At 40.0% G+C, this 22057-nt stretch overlaps 1 pseudogene across 1 annotated transcript; it reads left to right on the top strand.

Moving 5' to 3' along the window:
- Positions 1-4395: 4395 nt before the first annotated feature.
- On the top strand, positions 4396-21740 carry LOC311620882 (polyadenylate-binding protein 4-like; annotated as a pseudogene). Its single transcript has 2 exons — positions 4396-4459; positions 20244-21740. The product of its transcript is annotated as a polyadenylate-binding protein 4-like (transcript).
- Positions 21741-22057: the final 317 nt, after the last annotated feature.

The raw sequence follows: 22057 nt of genomic DNA, 5'->3' as shown, positions 1-22057 counted from the left end.
TATGATGTTATAATGTAGAAGCTTATAAATTCAGTTTATAAATAAAATGCCTAGTTTTCAAAATCTGTATCTACAAGGTACATATAGGACTATATAAATTATAAAAGGTATGACAAAATTAGAAATCATTTTATTATATCACAATGATTACTTAATTTTAATTAGACAGCTTTTATCATAAAATGCCCTTCAACCATCACACTATCAAAGTGCTGTATTCAAGTCACCATTCTTTTACTTAATAGTGACCCCCAAAGTGCAAAAATAGCAAAAATAGTCATGCTGGCAATTTGGATATAGAATCCATAAAGTGCTTCCTTTAAGTAAAAAGGTGAGTCAAGCCCTGGCTGACATGGCTCGGTGTGAAGAGCATTAGCCCAGAGACTGAAGGGTCCTGGGTTTAATTCCCATCAAGGGCATGTATCTCAGTTGCAGGCTGGATCCTCAACCCTGGTCAGGGCATGTGCAGGAGGCAACCAATCAATGTGTGTCTCTCTCACAATGCCGTCTCTCTCTCTCTCCCTCTCTCTCTCTTTCTGTCTCTCCCCTTCCTTCCACTCACTCTAAAAATCAATGGAAAACTATCCTTGGGTGAGGAGTAAGAGAACCAAAAAACAATATCTAGTAAAAATAACAAATCTCTTTGAAAAAGAAAAAAAAGGTGCATATAAGATATTTTGAGACAGAGACAGACTACATTCTAATTATTTTTTGATAGTTATAATTTTTCTATTTTATTATTAGTTATTGTTAATTTCCTACTGCCTAATTTATAAATTAAACCTTGTCATAGGTATGCATGTATAGGAAAAAACACAGTACATATAGAGTTCAGTGCTATCTGCAATTTCAGGCATCTGCTGGAAGTCTTGCATTGTGTCTCCCATGGATTATGTCCCCCATGGACTGCTGTACATAACATGTTTCTCATAATGACACAGCTCTCTCCAAGATACTCTTACTCTTTTCTATTTTCATGACATAACTAATGGGAAATATAATTTCTGGACATCTTGTGTCACTCAGATCAACATTCCATAATTTTTGTTTTACAGACTCTTACCTAGATTTTCAAACTCTGTTCATTTATTAACTGCTGAAATGATGTGCATTTTGTTTACCACAGTTTTTCCAGTGCCTAGCAAAGTATGTAACCCATTGTGATTGATCAGTAACTATCTTCTGAGAATATACCTAAAGAACAAAACAGCAGCTAAGATGTATTGAGCACCTACTCTGGATAGGGCACTCTTCTAAGCAATTTATGGTTAATCCTCCCAACAACTTCATGAGGAATGATACTCTATTATCCTCACTTCACAGGTGGGACATAGAAAGGTTCAATAACTTGCTCTGGTTTTATGAGTTAGAATCCAATTTTGGCTAGCAAATGATGGAGCTGGGGTTTAAATATAATTACTGTAACTTCAAGCCAGCCTTCTCTTTCCATTTTACTGAGATATTATTAACACACTAGAGGCCCGGTGCATGAAAATTCATATACTAGAGGGGGAGTTCCTCAGCCCAGCCTGCCCCCTCTCACAGTCCAGGAGCCCTCAGGGGCAGAAGGTAATCCAGTGATCAGGGGAAGGCAATGCCCCATCACACCCCTGCTGCTGCCACTGCCAGCAGTGCAAGCCTCAGCTGGCCCTGGTTACCTGAGCCTCAGGTAGCCCTGGATGGCTGGGGGGCTGAGGAGACTGGGGGACTTAGCAAGCAGGCATGCAGGGCTGAGGGGACTGGGTCTAGCCATCTTGTGGCTGTGGGCGCTGTCAACTTTGGGGGTGGGACAGTCAATTAGCATATTCCCTCCTTATTGGCTGTGGGTGCTTCCATCTTTGAGGGCTAGGTGGTAAATTAGCATATTCCCTCCTTATTGGCATGCTGCCATCTTTGCAACAGCATGAAGATCAATTAGCATATTCTCTCTTTATTAGATAGGATAATATGTATAAGTTTTTCATGTACAATATAACAATGTGGTTTATGTATATATTATGAAATGATTACCACAAGTTTAGTTAGCACATTTTCACCCCAGGAAGTCAGACTTCTTAATGACCACTTTTTTTTTTTTTTAATAAATCTTTATTGTTCATTTTATTACAAAAGTTCCTCATTTTTTTCCCCCCTCCACCAGGTTCCCATCCCACCCTCTGCCCTTTCCCCACCCCCCATTGTCCTCATCCATAGGTGCACAGTTTATGTTCAGTCTCTTCTTGCACCCTCCACTCCTCTTTTCCCAGAGAATCATCAGTCCACTCCCCTTCCATACCTCTGATTCTATTATATTCAACTGTTAATATTGTTCATCAGGTTTTTTAATTCCCTTGGTTTTTAGATTCACTTGTTGATAGTTACATATTTGTTGTTCATAATTTTTATCTTTATTTTCTTCCTCTTTCTAAAGAACCCCCTTCAGGGGTTCATATAATTCTGGTTTGGTGGTGATAAATTCCTTTAGCTTTTTTTTATTTGTGAAGCTCTTTATCTGGCCTTCGATTCTGAGTGATAGCTTTGCTGGGTAGAGTATTTTTGGCTGTAGGTTCTTGCTATTCATCACCTTGAATATTTCTTGCCATTCCCATCTGGCCTGCATGGTTTCTGTTGAGAAACCAGCTGACAATCATATGGGTGCTCCTTTATAGCTAACTACCTGTTTTTCTCTTGCTGCTTTTAATATTCTCTCCTTGTCTTTTGCTCTTGGAATTTTAATTATGATGTGTCTTGGGGTGGTCCTCCTTGGGTTCCTTTTGTTTGAGGTTCTGTGCGCTTCCTGGACTTGTAAGTCTATTTCTTTCACAAGGTGGGGGAAAAATCATTAATGATCTCTGAGTGCCTTCTCACTCCTCCTCCCTTCATATTTCCATTTCCATTTCCTCCCTTTCTCCTGGACCTTTCCAAGTGGATCTGAATCTTCACAATAAAAAATTGATGTTTAACCCTTACTCCCATCACTGGTGCCAGCAAGACCATAGAAGTTCTATAGCTGAGAACAACTCTGTCAGAATCCCTTGCCTCTCCTGGGCTCCCACCATGCCCTGCCCTGGCCTCTCCCAGTTATAAAGGCAGGGCTGAGAAGAGTGATCTCAGACCTTGGCTCATAGGTCTCCTTTGGTTTTGCTGCTGCTTTGGACCTTTGCCTATGCAGGATTCTGCTTCTCATCAGCATTCCCTGCCTCCTGTGAACCCCCTGCCTAGGGCCTTGCTTAGTTTTTCTTCTTCTTGATTGTTCTTCCTCGTGTAGACCTTGGCCTAGTCACCTATTGTATGTCCCTTCATGCGTTGGAATGCTCAGATTCAGAATTTGGCCTTGCTTTCTATAGCTAAGACTATGTGCCCTTTTAATGTTTGTGAACATCCTGGCCTTGAGCCCATGTATCCTCTCCAGGCCATGTGAAGAAATTAGATTCCCAGTTCTTATCAGTTAACATATCTCATGGGCTGTCCCAAAGAGGAATTTCTCATTTTCCCACTATGTTCCTTTAACTCATTCCTTTATTCCTCTTCTTGCTAATATTTCTTGGCTTATTTCCACCCTATGACCTCTGGTTTTATGAGAGAACCAGATGCAGATGTGGGGAACTTTCCTAATTTTTTTCTACGGAACCTCTGCAGAGTTGCTGTGGTGAAGCTATTTGTATTAACAATATGACACTTCTTTTCTGTGGTGTGGAGGTAGGGATAAAAAGGATACAGGATGCCCAGCCAGTATGGCTCAGTGGTCAAGAGTTGACTTATGAACCAGGTTCGATGCCCAGTCAGGGTATATGCCCATATTGTGGCCTTGATCCCCCACATGAGGCAATCCCCAGTGTGGGACACATGCAAGAGGCAGCTGATCAATGACTCTCTCTTATAAGTGATGTTTTTCTCTCTTTCCCTTTCCCTTCCTCTCTGAAATCAATAAAAGTTACGTTTTTGTTTGTTTTTTTTAAAGGACACAGGGTGTTGACCTTGAAGAATGCTTCAAAAAGTATATGCAAGGGAGAAACAAAGATGGCGGCATAGGTAAACACTCCTAAACGGCTGCTGGGCACAAGTTAAAAAAAAAAAACACCAAAAAAAACCAAAAAAAACTATAAAACAAACGTCTATCTCCCCAAAACCAAACGAGAGCTGGCTGAGAAGAAGCCCTACAGCTGATTGAAGGAGAAAGAGGAGAACCCAGGGCACAAGCGCTGAAAAACTGAGGTAGGGGGACGAGGACGCAGTAAGGGCTGGCAAGGATTCAGGCTGGTGGAGGGTGTTGCTTTCTTCAACCCAAAGAGAGACAAGCTCCCGATTTCTCTGAAATCCAGTTTCTGCGGAGAGACTAGACTGTCTGCCATTGGGTCAGAAAGTGAGGATGGCTTGCTTGCAGAGCTGAGATTGTTTGCTGGGCTGTGGTGCGAGATGCGGGGAGATGCGGGGAGACGCGGGGACGCCATCGGAGAGGCAGCAGATGGCAGCCATCACTGTTGGCCACGCCCCAGCCTACTGATGCCCTGAGACTCTGCCCTGAGACTCCACCCCTTACAATCCATCCAAGCTCCAAGCAGCGGACTTTACATATGAATGGCACTCTGTGTTGCAGTTTAGCAAAATTGCAACCTGGGGCAAACAGATCCAAGGAGGCAGGACTGTGGTTCACACTGTAGCTTCTGCGACAGTACTGGCCTCAGACAGTAGCTGAACAGTACCTCACTGAGACCCAGAAACCAGAGTTCTAGTGCTCAGTTTCAATCCCTCACACCCATAAGTGACACATTCGGGAGACTGTTTCAGTGAGCACCAAAGCCCCACTGAAACAAGGCTTGTCTCCAGCGCAGCAGTTCTTCCTTTATGGACACAGCAGGTCCTCACAGACAATTGGCTTGGAGGTCAATTCCTCCCAGTGTACCAACAGCAATCAAGACTTAATTACACCAAGACTTTGCACTAAGCCCACAAAGAGATATAGCAAAAACAACCACCTCATGTGATTGGGGAAGCTGAGCTACTGACCCCTATAAGTCACTAACCACACAAAGCCACTCCATCAACACAGGGAGGCAGCCAAAATGAGGAAACACAGAAGCATGACACGAATGGGAGAGATGGAGGAGAATAAACTACTGGACGACACACAGTTCAGAATCACATTTAAAAGATTACTCAAGAATCTTCTAAAAACCTTTGAGAAACTTGATGAGACCTCCAAGAAGCTTGGTGAGACCTTCAAGGACCTTAATGAGAATACCAAAAAAAATGGAAAAGGACCAGCCAGAAATTAAGCATACAAAGTCTGAAATAAAGAATATACAGAAACTCAACTATAGATCAACATGCCCCAAGAATCAAACCAAAGATCTGGAATATAAGAAAGCAAAAATCACCCAATCAGAGAGGCAAAAAGAAAGAAGAATCCAAAAGTGTAAGGATAGTGTAAGAAGCCTCCAGGACGGCTTAAAGCATACCAACATCCAGATTTTTGGGGTGCCAGAAGAAGAGAGCGAGCAGAATATTGAAAGCTTAATGGAAGAAATAATGACAGAAAACTTTTCCTACCTAGTGAAAGAAATAGACCTACAAGTTCAGGAAGCGCACAGGACCCCAAACAGGAGGAATCCAAAGAGGAACACACCACGACACAGCATAATTAAAATGCCAAGAGCAAAAGACAAAGAGAAAATCTTACAAGCAGCAAGAGAAAAACAACTAGTTACCTAAGGTAGTACCCATACAACTGTCAGCTGAATTCTCAACAGAAACTATGCAGGCCAGAGGAAGTGGCAAGAAATATTCAAAATGATGAACAACAAGAACCTACAACCAAGATTACTTTACCCAGCAAAGCTATCATTCAGAATTGAAGTTCAGATAAAGAGCTTCACAGACAAGAAAAAGTTAAAGGAGTTTATCAACATCAAACCAGGATTACACGAAATGTTGAGAAAGAAGAGGAAGAAGAAGAAAAAGGTAAAGGTGAAAAATTATGAACAACAAAAAGGCATCAAATACATACCTACCAACAAGTGAATCTAAAAATAAAAAAAATCTGAAGAACAAAATGGACTGGTGAGTATAATAGAATCAGGCACATAGAAAGGGATTGTACTAACAATTCACAGGGGGAAAGGGGTCTGAGGGGTGCGGGAAGAGATTGGACAAAAATCTTACATCTATGGATGAAGACAGTGGCGGGGGTAAGGGTGTGGGGTGGGGTTGGGGATCAGGTGAAGGGGAGCTAAGGAGGGGGGCGGCGAGGAACACCTGTAATAATCTGAACAATAAAAATATGCAAGAACAAAAAAGTATATGCAAGGACCGAAACTGATTTGGCTCAGTGGATAGAGCGTCAACTGCAGACTGAAAGGTCCTGGGTTCAATTCCGGTCAAGGGCATGTACCTTGGTTGTGGGCACACTCCAGTAGGGGGTGTGTAGGAGGCAGCTGGTTGATGTTTCTCTCTCATCAATGTTTCTAACTCTCTATCTCTCCAACTCTCCCTTCCTCTGTGTAAAAAATCAATAAAATATATTAAAAAAAAAAAAAAAAAACTTTATGCAAGGGACCACAATGATAAAGGGCAGAAACAACAACAAAAATATGTGATTAGGTGAATATTCTGAGGGGAAATAGAATCAATTAAAACAAGATCTAATTGCCTCCATTGGCTATGCTTTCCTTGTGTACTATGTGTGTGTGTCAGGGAAACCTCTGGGACCATCTGTTAAACGTTTATTTCCATTGTTACTTTTGAAGTGCCAAAAAAAAAAATAAATAAAAAAAATAAAAAGCCAGTAATGGGAAGAAAGAGGAAAATAGCCTTTAACATTGTTGGAGACTTATCAAGAAAATAAAAAGCCAGATGCCAAATTTAGGCTCAAATTCTGTCTTCCTTTTTATAATCAGAAAGTTCTAGATAACCAAGTCTATCTTTTCAAGGATCTCTGCTTTTTTTCCTCTCATTATTGATAATACTCCTTTATGGTAGAGGGAATAAAGATTTGGGATGGAGACATTTTGTCAGTTGTTGATACTTTTTTGAAAGGAAATAGAAAAAAGACAGAAGATTAACTACTCTACTTGTTAGCTCTTCTGGAAAAAAAGTTTGACAAGAGTGAAGCTTTCAACCAAAATAAGGTACAAGAGCTTGTCTGAACAATTTAATTATTCATGTTTCCCCTGCACATTTTTAGTCTAGATAATCAAATACTGAATGACCCAGAAAGACTGAAAAACAATAAAGCATTTTCCCTTTGGCCTCACATGCTCCTAAAGTTTAATCTTGCTTGCTGACATCCAAGAATGGCTTCACCATGGAAAAATAGAAGAAGAAAGTAATTAGCATCCCTGAATAAACTTTGAAAGTTTGTGTTTACAATGGATTAAATTTATAAGAGGAAAAATGGGGGTTTCTGTTCCCTAAACTATAAGACTTTGTATAGACAATACCTAAACCGCCAGCAGCTTCAAAGACAATTACACGAATCGTGTTGCCAAAAATCTAATTTTATTTGGTAAAAAGCCAAGTGAGTCTTCTTGTTTGGCCCAAACCTCAAATTAGCCTGCAAATAACAAATTATTTTTTTTCTCCACCTAAATAAAAAATCATTTACTTAAACATTGTGAATTTTCAGAGATTAAAACTAACATATAGGACTGAATTTCAAGTATAGAAACCATTTAACTAGGATCATTGGGTACGTTCAGTAAATAAACACTTTGGCTAGATTACAACAGAGGAAAAATTAGGTGAAAAGTCAATTTGTTTACAGGAATTTATAGTGAGATTTCAGTATTTTATGAAATAAGTTATCTTAGGCTTATCCTAGGGAAGGGCCATGTTTTTGGTGAAAGTAAATGAGTATAGTGCTTAATATGTACTAGCTCATGTGGTTCTCACATCCCAACAAGGCAGGTATTTTTACCCATATGTTTCATCTCTCTCTTTTTTTTTTTTTTTTCAGAGTAAATTTTTTTGAAACATTTCAGAGTAAATTGCAGATATGATGCCTCTTTCTTCTAAAAAAAAAAAAAATAATCAGTGTGAGTTCTTCTATTATCAACTACTTTTCTTATATAAAAACAGCCCAATGATCAACCTCAGAAAATTAACCTTGACATAATATTCTTACCTAACTTAAAAACATTCAAATTTTGTCAGTCAATGCACTAATGTTTTGTCTTGTTTTGTTTTATAAAAAGAAAAATATTGTCTGGTTCAGGATCCAATCTATGATTACAGGTTGCATTCAGTTGTCACATCTTTTTAGTCTCCATTATCTTGGAACAATTCCACAGTCTTTTGTGTCTTTCGTGATATTAGCATTTTTGAATAGTACAGGCCAATCTTATATTATATAATAAAAGAGTAATATGCAAATTGACCATACTTCTGCTACACCCACAAGCCATGCCCACCAGCCACACTCACCCACCAATCAGAGGGAGTATGCAAATTAACCCCAATCAAGATGGCTGTGGCCACAGAGAGCAGGAGGGAGGCTTGGGTTTCCCAGGCAATGGAAGAAGCCAAGCTTTCCGCTGCCCTTTCCAGCCTAGGCCTCCACTCAAGGCTACAAAGTTTCAATTACAGAAGGTAAACAAATCCAAACAGAAATGGCGGCAGCCACTGAGCAAGCAGAAGGCTTGGCTCCACTCCAGGCTACAAAGTTTCAATTGTAAAAGGTAAATAAATTCCAGATACCAGAGCCTCCACTTTGGTCACCAGGAGGCGTGGCTGGCCTGCAAATCACCACAGGCCCCTCACCCAGGCCGCCCCACGCCCCAAGGGAACCACCACCCTGATCCAGGACACCCTTCAGGGCAAACCAGCTGGCCCCCACCTGTGTACCAGGCCTCTATCTTATCTAATAAAAGAGTAATATGCAGATTGACCATCACTCCAACACACAAGCTGGCTGCCCCCATGTGGTCAAAGATCCTGCCCCCATGTGGACATAAGATGGCCACCACAAGATGGCCAGCAGGGAAGGGCAGTTGAAGGCGATCAAGCCTGCAGGGGAGGGCAGTTAAGGGTGACCAGGCCAGCAGAGGAAGGAAATTGGGGGCAAACAGGCTGGCAATGGAGCAGTTAGACATCAATCAGGCTGGCATGGGAGTGGTTAGGGTGTAATCAGGCTGACAGGCAAAAGCAGTTAGGGGCAGTCAGGAAGGCAGGCAGGTGAGCAGTTGGGAGCCAGCAATCCTGGATTGTGAGAGGGATGTCTGACTGCCTGTTTAGGCCCAATCTGGGATTAGACGTAATGTCAGACATCCCTCGAGGGGTCCCAGATTGGAGAGGGTGCAGGCTGGGCTGAAGGACACCATCCCTTTCCCCCCCCCCCCCACCCTTGTGCATGAATTTTGTGCACCGGGCCTCTAGTTATCATATAAAATGTTCCTCAAAAAAAGTGGGAAATCTCAGCAAATAAATAAAAGAAGCAAAGAGAAGATTTAGAATTGAAAAATACAATAATTGATATAAGAAAATCACTGGATGATCTCGTAAGAAAAATGGTGACACATTGTTATGTAAACAACTCATAATGTTTTTGACAACTATAGATGGAATCTTTCTCATCTTGAGTCCTTAGCAAACAATGTAAGTTTAGGTCATTCCATATAGTAGACATTATAAGAAACAGATACCATTCAGTAACTATAAAAACAAAAAACACATAGTTTGAAACAAAGTATGCATTTAAAATTATATTCTCCCAATTCCATTCCAGTGTCAATAACTGGCATTCATTTTATAAATCAACTTAATATAAGGATTCTTATTGAATATATTAAAATCATTCTCCAAAAAGGAAATTACTACTAGAGACCACTATTCTTTTAAAATATGTTCTCTCAAAATTTAAGACAATAAAAGTAACAGCACCCATAAGTATAATATGATGTATTCTTTTTCTTTTTCCACACTACACATTATTTATTGTTGGAAGGCACAAGAATCTGGAAAAAGGCAAGAGGTTTCTTCCTCAGCACCTTCAGAAGTATGGCCTTGTTGATGCCTTGATTTTCCATGTCTAGCCTCCAGCACTGTGAGAGGAAATTTCTATTGTTTTTAGCCATCCATTGTATGGCACTTAGTTAAAGCAGCCACAGAAAACTAATACACCAAGGAAAACGGCTTTCTGTTTGCAAAGTAGACAGTTTGTGTGTATTTCATTCCCTGCCTCTCACTAAGTGGCCCGAGGCCTGGAACCAGCAGCCGCTGGTCTTTGTTTAAAATTTGGCCTCACCTGAGCACCTACAAACCCAGCATAAGGAACAGCCATCTACAGATCACTTTGTAGCTCAAGCTGGGAAGCTGTGATGGCCTCAGGCAGAACACAGGCAGTGGCTGATCTTATTCTGTACCTCCTGGAAGGCCCCAGAGTCAGTGCACCTGCTAGATAGCTTCAGACCATGCCAAAGCATCACCAAGCCACCTCTTCAAGCAACACACTCAAGGGGTGGACTCAGTGGGTATCAGAGCCCGAATGAAAGAAGTTCATCACATGAAATGTTAAAAGTTTTTGTGAGTGTGAGGGTAAGAAAAAAACCTGTTTTTTGTTTTGGTTTTTTTTTTCTTGCTGTAGCCTTCCACAATTTATGAGAATCACCTGGTAATAAACCCCCAAGATTGTTAGCTCCTCTGATTCAAACAGTCCTCTGTTCAAATGCTGGCAAGACAAGATAAGCTACTTTCAAGGCTACATTCTTGCATACCCATCCTCCCTGCCATTTTTACAACTTGGGGATAATTTGCACCAAGAAGTTTCTAGTTAACAAGTTCCCTTTCCTGCACCTCTTCAAACAAGCCTCTTTTAAACTCTTCATAATTTTTACTCTAAACATGTTTTACTGGCTTAGGAAAAACACTAACAAGACACTTCCCTAGGACATCTGCAGACTATCTCAGCCCCAAATCTCCCTCCCTTCCTTGTCGCCTAGCAACAGCAGCCATTACCCTTTAAAAGAGCAGGCCACTATTTATTACTTGCCCTTGTATTGATTAGCAATGCAAGGGCCCTTTCCCTTCAAGAAAAGTAAAATAAACTTCCTTTCTGCATCTCTTCTATTTGTGAGTTCTAACAGGTCTTAGAGAAGAAGAAGGAGAAGGAGAAGGAGAAGGAGAAGGAGAAGGAGAAGGAGAAGGAGAAGGAGAAGGAGAAGGAGAAGGAGAAGGAGAAGGAGAAGGAGAAGGAGAAGGAGAAGGAGAAGGAGAAGGAGAAAAATATGAACAATAAGATGCAAATAAACTCCTATTGTCAACAATTGAATCTAAAAAACAAAATATACAAGGAGAACAGAAACAGATTCATAGATATAGAGAATATTTTGACAGTTGCCAGATGGAAGGGGGTTTGGGATATGGGTGAGAAAGGTAAAGGGGTTAAGAAGTACAAATTTGTTGGTACAGAAGAGTCATGGGGATGTAAAGTACAGCATTCTTCTAACTATGTGTGGTGTCAGTTGGTATGAGATTTACTGTACCTTACATTCTACATTTAGTAAAGTATATAATGTCTAATCACTGGGGTGTGCACCTGAACCTAATATAGTATTGTATATCAACTATAATGGAAAAATAAAAATAAAAAATTAAAAGAAATACCATAAATAATATTGAAAAATAAAAATAAATATCCTGTAATAATCTGTACCTTAGAAAGTGACTGTTAAGTTAAAATGTTCCTACATAAAGAAGGCTGTCCAATAAGCTTAATATTCAATATTTTATTGTGGGACCAAGTTTATTGCTAATGATCAGAATGAAATATACCAAGAAGTCAATTAATTTAAGAATGTATCCTTTAGGCAACAAAATATTGTTACCTTGGCAGGTATCAAATAATTTGAACTTTTAAGGAAATTTATAATTAAGTTTTTAAATGATAAACATTTGTAAGAAAGTCAGGATTTTAACCAGTTAACTATAGACGATTTTAAATGGCAAATAAGTACTATGAATAGACAGGTGGATTCTCAGGGAACAATGAAACAAAGTAAATCCTGATTGCAATGTGGTAATGTTGACAAATAGATGAGCAGGATTGAGGAAATTATTTTTTGTAAGACATGATAAGGAAAGGCAGGAGGAAAGAAGAGCAAGAAAAGAAATTAGAGAGGAAATAAAAAAGCATTTGTTTAGAGGAAAAAGTTCTCAGAATCCCCGATGCTTTCATATACAATATAATTGAGTCATTTTACTTTCTCTTCTTTGAAGAGGGTTTAGAGACTATATTTTAAGATGTGATGGTAAATTAAAGTGAAAATTGTATGTTCAAAGAATTAGGCATACAAAACAATCACCATCTCCTCTCCATTTATCACCATATCTACACATCCTTCTATATTCTTGATCTTTGTGAATGATAAAACCACCCATCTACCCTGTTTCCCCCAAAATAAGACAGTGTCTTATATTAATTTTTGCTCCCAAAGATGTGCTAGGTCTTATTTTCAGGGGATGTCTTATTTTTCCATGAAGAAGAATACGGTACACATTTATTGTTAAATGAAAATAAAGGAAATTTATTACCTGTCTACGGTACAGTAGTACGGTAGTTGTCAACACAAACCAGACAAACTGTGAATCCTACGGTATCAAGAATTTACTCATTTATTCAAGGACAATCATGTCTTCATCTTCTGGAACATCATCATAACAATCCAATTCCTGAATTTCCTGGTGAATTTCTTGTGACTCCATTTCTTTCAGAATCAGTGGACCAAATCTCTCATGTTTAGCAATAGCACTGTCTTTAAATGAGTACTTCTTGTCAAGGTAGCCTGCTCATAGTGCATTTGCAATGCAACTGTCAGTGATTTTCTACCATGAATTCTTCACCCAAGTCACAACTTATTGCAGTTTAGGTTTCACAAAGTTTCCACGCTGATTTCTCTCTATTCTATTTTCAATGTAGTCATTAATTTCCATGCGCAAATTGTCTTTGAATGGCTTGTTTATTGCAATATCAAGAGTCTGGAGATAGGCCGTCATTCCTACTGGAATCATTATCTGATCTATTTTTCTTTCGTGAAGAAATGTCTTCATGTCTTTAGCGTGGTGAGTGCTAGCTGCATCCCAGACTAGGAGACCTCTTTGGCTCCCTTGCATAACAAGCAGCAGCATTAAATCGACCCACTTCCTTATAACTGCTTGTGTGGCCCAGGCTTTTTCAGTTTCAAGAATAAAAATGCCCAAAACACGTTCAATCTTTTCCTTCTTGCTCTTACAAATGATTAAAGGTGGGATTTTAGTGCCATCCAGATGAATTGCCAAAATACAGGAAACACGTGCACTTTCATAAGCAGTGGAGGGAATGTACACTAAGGAGGCACCCCGCTGTTCAATTGTTGTTTGAGATGATTAGCCCATAAACACTGTAGTTTCATCCATAGCAATCATGTTGGAAAGATTGTATTTAGAGAAGTCAGCATTATCAATAAAGGACTTGAATGCAAGTGCTCGCTTAATAACTTGAGTATCTTCCAACCTAAACAATGTTGTAGATCTTCTTAAAGATAGTTCACTTCGCTGAAAGAAATTATCCAGCCAGTATTGTGATGCTTTGAAGTCTTCGGGGGCTATGTCAAACTGTGGTGCCATTGCAGGGGCAAATTCTTGAATCTGAGCCCTATTCACAACCAAAGCCTCTGCTCTCCTGTCAACAACCCATTCACAGATCAGCTCTTCCAGCTCAGAAAATAATGGTTGCCGACCTGATCCACACTTGCGCTTTTTAGCATTTCCCTTGTCCACTTGTTCAATGGGGTTACCATACTCTGCTCGCCATTTTCAGAGCAATCGGATACTCAACATCTTCTCTTTGCAGAAAGCAGTAAGATTTTGGCCCCAAGAGTCTTCCATGATTCCTTTCTTGTATTCCACGGAGTAGCTTTTTCTTTTTGCGCTCATTTCTAGGGGTAAAAAAAAAGGAATTGGGGTATCAAGGTGGGGGGAGGGGATCACTTAAAATGACACAGGGAGGATCAGAGGGGGGAATCAAGATGGCACAGGAGAATCAGAGGGGGGATTACCATTTTAGTAACCCCATTTGATCCTCCTGTGTCATTTTGATTGCCCCCTCTGATCCTCCTGTGTCATTTTAAGTGATCCCCCTCCCCTCACCCCTGTGCCACTGAACACCTTCACCAGGCATCCCCCCTACCCCTTTATCAGACATTTACCCCCTGGGGCCTGCCTGGGGACTGTCACTGGGCTTGCTGGGGCCTGGATCTGGGCTGGAGCAGGATCTGCCACTGACTGAGAACCTTCAGTCACCATGAGGGCGGCCGCAAGCATCAGGTAGTGTCACCAGAGACAGACCAGCACTCAGCACCTTCGACGCGTCCAGTCTGCTTTAATCCTCCTGTTCTACACGCATCTGCGAAAGTCTCCTCCTCTCTCCCGCCTCGCGCTCACCACTCACTCAGACCACCGCTCCGCCTCCACACAGCAGTGACTTCAGGACTTCGCATAACGTCACTGGTTGCTAGACGCCAGTCGGGGCGGCCCTAGCAACCAGTTTACGATAAATTAATTTTCATTCTGAGACAGAGCCTAGGGGGGTCTTATTTTCGGGGGGATGCCTTATATTTCATTCAGAAGGAAACCTCTAAGTAGGTATTATTTTTGGAGGATGTTTTATTTTCGGGGAAACAGGGTAGTTCCTAACCCAGAATCCTCTCCACACCCTTCTCATCTAATCTGTCATAAAATCTTGTAAAGCAATTTTCTAAATATTTCTTAAAACTGCCACTCTTCTAGTTCCTCCCCTCCAGTCCATGCTGTGGCCTCCTAAAAGGTTTTGGCTCCAAGAGTCTAATGCTCCACCCCCATCTACTTGCCACCATGATCTTTTTAAAGTAAAACATTGATCTTGGCACTCTACTTAAAATCTCTCAGTGACACCTCATAGCTTTAGAAAAGTTTAGACTCATGGATCCTGCCTGGTTTTCTAGCTTCATCTTGACAACCCCATACCTACACATTTTGTTCCTGGCAGACTGAAGAATACATACTCTACTCCATGCCATAGTATTCCCTCTGCCAAACAACTTACCTATGTACTTATCACTTGTCTTTTAAACTTCAGTTCACATGCAATCATCTCCTTTAGAATGCCTTCTTTAGTCCCTCAGCCTGATTTTCATACCTATCTTTTTGGCTCCCATCTTACAGCTTCAGGTCTAAAACATAATCCTGGCCCAGCCCAAGAGGTCATGATTCAATTCCTGGTCAGGGTATATGCCCAGGTTGCGGGCTTGATCTCCAGTGTGGGGCAGCCAATCAATGATTATCATCATCATCATCATCATCATCATCATCATCATCATCATCCTTCTCTCTCTTTCTCTCTCTTCCTCTCTGAAATCAATTTTCAAAACCACAATCCTGGTGGATTAGGGGAGAGCCACCCAGGCAATTGTCCTGGAGATTTAATCTTTAAGAAAACATATAGCATTAGGAACATTGCAAAGAGAAAAAAATTGTGTTTATCAATACTAAATGTGGTTAGAAGAACTGCTTTGACAAGCTTCTAGAAATCAGGAATATGCTTGAATAGTAATAAATGATTTCTAAAAACACCTGGAAAGAGGGTGTTTGGGTAACTTCTGTGCTTTTGTTTTGCTGGTTAGGTATACAAGTTCATAGTCAGAGCTGAACTGCTTAGGACAACACGGGAGAGGGTATCATTTGCCCTTAGAGGTCCCTCCAGCTTGCTTCCCTTCACTGTGCTAATGTTGTGGTGACCTTTGCAAAAATGTGGTCTCCCCTCTCCCCCAAAGCAGAACAAATGCTTAAGGAACATCAGTTTGAAGTGGAACCAAATATCTAGTTATCTTTCTCAAAGGTACACCATGTTTCTGTCTGGTTCTGATTAGTATATTTATAACATGATCTTGTAACAAGTCAGATTTCTTATCTAGATTCTCCATATGCTTCCCAAAGACTAAAACTAAGACTATGACCTTTTAAAAAAATGTTTTTTTGTAACAAATCTGAAAAAGGAGCATGTTTAGCCAAAGTGTGTGATTTTGAAGTATAATGAACTGACACCCAAAGTTCAAGATTTAGCAATATTTATCTAGCACTGTCCAGAGAATAATGACTCAAATCAAAAAATAAGAATATTCTGTTTGCTAACGAGGCATTCTTTATTGTGGACTAAGTACGGATAATTTTGAGTTAAAGAGCCTTTAAAACTATCCTTCTCTCTTTGGTTTGACATCATGTTTACCAAGTAAACTATAGATTATTCATTTCTTAGATATTAAGGTATAAAGATTAATAGATGAAAAAGACAAAATCAGTAGTCACTGGAAAAATATATTAGCCATTATAAGTCAATAAATTTACATTCTAGTTTATATATTACACTTTTTAAGTGTGATTAGCAGAGGATAGGATCTCTAAAACTGATCAGTTGTATGTATATGAACAAAATTGAACCTCCAGACTTCTCACTCTGGTGACTTCATTAAGGTACTATCACCCTTTCAGAGATCTTGGGAAAATAAAATTATATATATTTTATAATTTTCAAAATTATAAAGTTCCTACACATATTTTTATTCCTTTTTGACAAGAATGACCTGTATATTTCAAAGGATGTTTTAGCTTTGATTTTGTCTCTAAAATATCATTTCATTTTGGTACTACTTCTGGCCAGTAGAAAGTTTATGGTTCTGTCCTGATTTAAACTAATATTTTCCTTCTCTCTGCTGCCAGTAAAATATTATTATACTCAACTTTTCTCAAGAGAAAGATGTCCTGTATTTCTTCATAGTAGCCTACAATACTAAAGGGGGAAAGGAGTACCTTTGACCTGATGACTCTTTTTTCTGGAAAATATACAAAATATTATTTAAAATGCTATTAAGGTCTTTCAGGATCAAGTTACATTACTTTATTAGAGAAGAACCCTACACAGATGTGCCATTACAAGAAATGATGTATTTTCTGAAAATGACCCATGTTGACTTGGCAGTTGTTTAAATATTATGTCAACCAATTATATTTAAAATCTCAAGCAGATTGGAAAGTTCAGGAAAAATGTTAATATCAAGGGCAAGTAAAATTATTTTTTGGAAACTTCTGCTACTTTACTTGAGCTTGTAAAATTTAAAACAAATATAAATTACCTTAAATGTTGTTAAACAGGGATATTGAGTCATGCTCCTTGCTCCATGTTGGAATTCAAGAATTTTCAGATTTTAGAAAGGTAATATTATGTATTGCCATATATTCAGTGTAATAGCAGTAAATGGCTCTCTGAAAAAAAGTTGTGTTCATAAGTTTATTATGACTTTTGCTGATTAAACAATGTATCACAAAATCCTATCTAATAAAAGAGTAATATGCAGATTGACCATCACTCCAACACACAATAGCTGCTCCCATATGGTCAAAGATGGTTGCTCCCATGTGGACACAAGATGGCCACCACAAGATGGCCAGCAGAAGAGGGCAGTTGGGAGGCACCAGGCCTGCAAGGGAGGGCAGTTGGAGGCAATCAACCCTGCAGGGGAGGACAGTTAGGGGTGACCAGGCTGGCAGAGGAGGGCAGTTAGGGGCAAACAGGCTGGCAGGGGAGCAGTTAGATATAATCAGGCTGGCATAGGAGTGGTTAGGGGGTAATCAGGCTGGCAGGCAGAAGCTGTTAGGGGCAATCAGGAAGGCAGGCAGGCGAGCAGTTGGGAGCCAGCAGTCCTGGATTGGGACCCTCGAAGGGCCCCAGATTGGAGAGGGTGCAGGCTGGGCTGAGGGACAGGCGGGACCCCCGCCCTGTGCACGAATTTTGTGCACTGGGCCTCTAGTTATGAACAATGATAAAAATATAATATTCTTCCCTGTAATTCTATATCTATAGCCAATTGATATTCACAGAATGCATTAATTTTGCCTCTTATATCCACAGCCAGCCTATGATTATAATTGATGAAGGAATGTATTTCAATCATGAATGTTGACTGGTATTTTCTTTTACTTAAAATTGTGTTGGGGGGAATTGGGGCATTGGAGGTAATTGTTCTTTTTTTTAGCTTCTTTAATTGTTCATTTCTTCTCATATGTATGTATTCATAGATGCACAGAGACATATAAATAAACATATAAATACATATTAAATATATCAGGCCTTACATTTCTAAGTTTTACTGTAGCTGAAAATTTTATGTTGAATTCTCTTATTGTTTAGTTTTTATTTGTCTCTAAAATATGTTGGATTAAATTGTTTGATTTTTAGAAAAAAAGAATGGTGCTAAGACACTACTTTTGGACCCATTAAACCTCTCCAAATTCCCCAGCTTATATTTACTTATTTCAACATTTTTAAAGCATATCCAGCAAAATATTTACAAGTTTTATTTCAATTTAAAAGTAAGTTTGGGAAGACAGGGTTGAACAAATTTCTTTAAAGCAGGATTAATATGCTAATATGCATTGTAAATCTAAAAAATGAGACATAGGATGTGACATTTCCTAAAACTATTTGACCACATTTTTTTCTTTCTTGGCTAAAATACTTAGGTCTTATGAAACAATTTAGAGCAAGGGTGAAGAATGTCCGGCCTGAGAGCTATATAAGGCTCGAGAAATCATTTGGTCTGGCCTTGCCAAGGTATTAGGGGTGGGTTAATTAAATGTTTGGCCAAATATAGCAGGCTAATTTTTAAGTTGATAATCTTGTGTGGCCCAGGAATGATGTTATAAATATCCAAATGGCCCTTGGCATAAAAAGGTTCCCCACCCCTGATTTAAAGAGATATTAACTACTCTATAGCACTTGGTATCAGTATCACAAATTCTAGCTATTATTATCACTTAGTACCATATTAGGCAAAGTTGTTAACTGCAAATAATAAAAGTCACCTGCTGAAACTGGTTTGGCTCAGTGGATAGAGCATCGGCCTGCGGACTGAAAGTTGCCAGGTTCGATTCTAATCAAGGGCATGTACCTTGGTTGTGGGCACATCCCAGTAGGGGGTGTGCAAGAGGCAGATGATCAATGTTTCTCTCTCATCGATGTTTCTAACTCTCTATCCCTCTCCCTTCCTCTCTGTAAAAAATCAATAAAATAAAAATAAAAAAGTCACAATATCCTAACTGGTTTGACTCAGTGGATAAAGCGTCGGCCTATGGACTGAAGGGTCCCAGGTTTGATACTGGTCAAGGGCATGAACCTTGGTTGCAGGCACATCCCCCATAGGGAGTGTGGAGGAGGCAGCTGGATCAATATTTCTCTCTCATTGATGTTTCTAACTCTCTATCCCTCTCCCTTCCTCTGTAAAAACTCAATAAAAAATATTTTTTAAAAAAAATAAAAGTCACTGCTAAGCAAGTTTAAGCTTAAAATAAATTTATTAAAAGATAATTAGACAAAAAATTCTCCAAGAAAGCTTGAGAATTGACTTTAGAGACTAGCACCAGGAATACCCAGGTCACACCAGTGGGTTGCTTTTTGGCACAATTAAATTCAAAGTGTTATTTTTTTAAAGTCACAAACTGACAAAAAAGCAGGGTAAAGACCACCAGCAAAAGTACAGTTTGAAACCCAAAAACCAAGTGAATTAGTACTTACTACTTTAAGAGACTAGGGAATGTTAAATATGTGTTTCAGGCTGACTAGCACATAAGGACTCCAAAAAGTTCAAAAGTTAGAAGCACCATTTATCTCTGAAACTGGGGGTAGGTATAGGGGGAAGTAATATGGAGCTAAAAATAAGATAATTCATTAAAAATCTGTATAAAAAGCAATTTGGTCTTAAAAACTGTCATTCATACCATATAGCAGGGTGATTGCTAATTAAGACTATAAATTTATTCTAGGGCATCTTCAAATGCTAGCATACCAGGCCCAGGTGATGGCAGAAATACAATACTAAAAATAGGGAGAGGTTCCTAAATGAAAAATCTACATTTTGAACAACAACCCATATAGCCTTTCTTTCTAATCTGATTACAGTATTTTATTTTTTATGGAATTTTTTCTTTATTGAAAAGCTTAAAGATTTTGATACATCAAATAAAACCTATTTCTGGGGAAGCAGGGAAGATCAAAACCCACAACAGGGAGGGGGGAGAGGGAGTTAACATTGTCCAAGCCATAACAGAACCCAGAGAATATATTATTTTAAATGAAAAATTCTAGGTGCTTCATAATTGACCTTTTGATACAAAATGACCTATTAAATTTGCAATTTGTGGTTCTTAGTATTGACATCCATAGGGCAAGCTAGGAAGTCTTCAAACCTTGAGCTGAATTTCATGAGGGGTTATTTGGTTTTTGAATCATTTTTTTCCTTGCCTAGGAGGTAGCAGCAGCAAGGAGACCCAAGAGGCTGCAGACAAGGCCATCGAGAAGATAAATGGCATGCTCCTCAATGACCACACAGGGTTTGTGGGCAGATTCAAGTCTCAAAAAGAGCGGGAAGCCAAGCTTGGGGCCAAAGCCAAGGAGTTCACTAATGTGTATATCAAAAACTTTGGGGAAGAGGTGGGTGATGAGTCTGAAAGAGCTATTCAGCCAGTTTGGTAAGAGCTTAAATGTCAAGGTGAAGAGCGATCCCACTGGAAAATCCAAAGGCTTTGACTTTGTGAGTTACAAAAAACACTGGGATGCCAAGAAGGCTGTGGAAGAGATGAATGGAAAAGAAATCAGTGGGAAAGTCATTTTTGTAGGTTGTGCACAGAAGAAAGTGGAACGGCAGGCCTAGTTAAAACGGAAATTTGAACAGCTGAAGCAAGAGAGAATTAGTCAGTTCCAGGGGGTGAATCTCTAAGTTAAGAAGTTGGATGACACCATTGCAATGAGAAGGAAAGTTTTCTCCTTTTGGATCTATCACCAGTGCTAAGGGAATGCAGCCGAATGAGAGAAGCAAAGGGTTTGGCTTTGTCTGCTTCTCAGCTGCTGAAGAGACCACCAGGGCAGTAGCTGAGATGAATGGATGCATCGTGGGCTTCAAGCCACTGTATGTCGCCCTGGCCCAGAGGAAGGAAGAGGGAAAGACTCACTTGGCCAACCAGTATATGCAGCAGGTGGCCGAAATGAGAGCACCCCCTGCCAATGCCCTCTTAAGTCAGTTCCAGCCTGCAGCTGGTGGCGACTTTGTGCCCGCAGTTCCACAGGCTCAGGGAAGGCCTCCATATTACACATCCAACCAGTTAGCACAGAGGAGATCTAATCCACGCTGGCAGCAAGGTGGGAGACCTCAAGGCTTTCAAGGAATGCCAAGTGCTATCCGCCAGTCCAACTCTTTGGCACCTGGCTCCAACTGGTAATGCTCCGGCCTCTTGTGGCCTCCCTACTACAGCTCAGAGAATCAGGTCTGAGAGCCTGGACTGCTGGGCTACGGACTTTGGTGGGGGCTGGTGCTGCCCAGCAAGGGCTGACTGACAGCTGCCAGTCTGAAGGTTTTCCCACAGCTGTACAGAACTTAGCACCTTGTGCTGCTGTGGCTGCTGCTGCTCCTCAGGCTGTTGCACCTTACAAGTATACCTTCAGTGTCCGCAGCCCTCACCCTGCTATACCACCTCTGCAGGCACTCCAGCCTGTAGTACATGTGCAGGGGAGGAGCCCCTGTGCACCTCCATGCTGGCTGCAGCACAGCGCCCCCCCCCCCCAACCCTCCCAGGAACAGAAGCAGATGCTGGGCGAATGTTTGTTCCCTCTCATCCAAACCTTGCATTCAACCCTGGCTGGAAAGATTACGGGAATGCTTCTAGAGTACGGTATTTTTCCCTCTAGGATTCCTTTCCAGGAAATCTAATTAGGCCCAAAAAAAGGCCCTATAGATAGAATTTAGATGATGACCAAGCCAAGTGAAGTACAATAATTGACAAGTTTCATCAAGGAAATAATTTTTGGTCAGTTTCTCACTACTTGAAAATTAAAAATAAATGGATCACCAAACACTTAAGAAATGTATCGATGGAAAAACAGAAACCAAAACAATCTAAAAGTGTACTTCAAGAGAAACAAAAACAGATTTCAAAAGCACTTTTAAACTGTAATTTAATTTCTTTAAAAAAAAAATGAGATGTTTACATCCTTGAAATAAGAACACTAGTAGAAAGCTATTAAAAT

The sequence above is a fragment of the Pipistrellus hanaki genome, assembly GCF_964339955.1.
Source record: "Pipistrellus hanaki genome assembly, chromosome: 1".
In the NCBI taxonomy this organism is placed as follows: Eukaryota; Metazoa; Chordata; class Mammalia; order Chiroptera; family Vespertilionidae; genus Pipistrellus; species Pipistrellus hanaki.
Note: the sequence above shows the minus strand (reverse complement) of the source record. Positions and strands in the feature narration are given on the sequence as shown.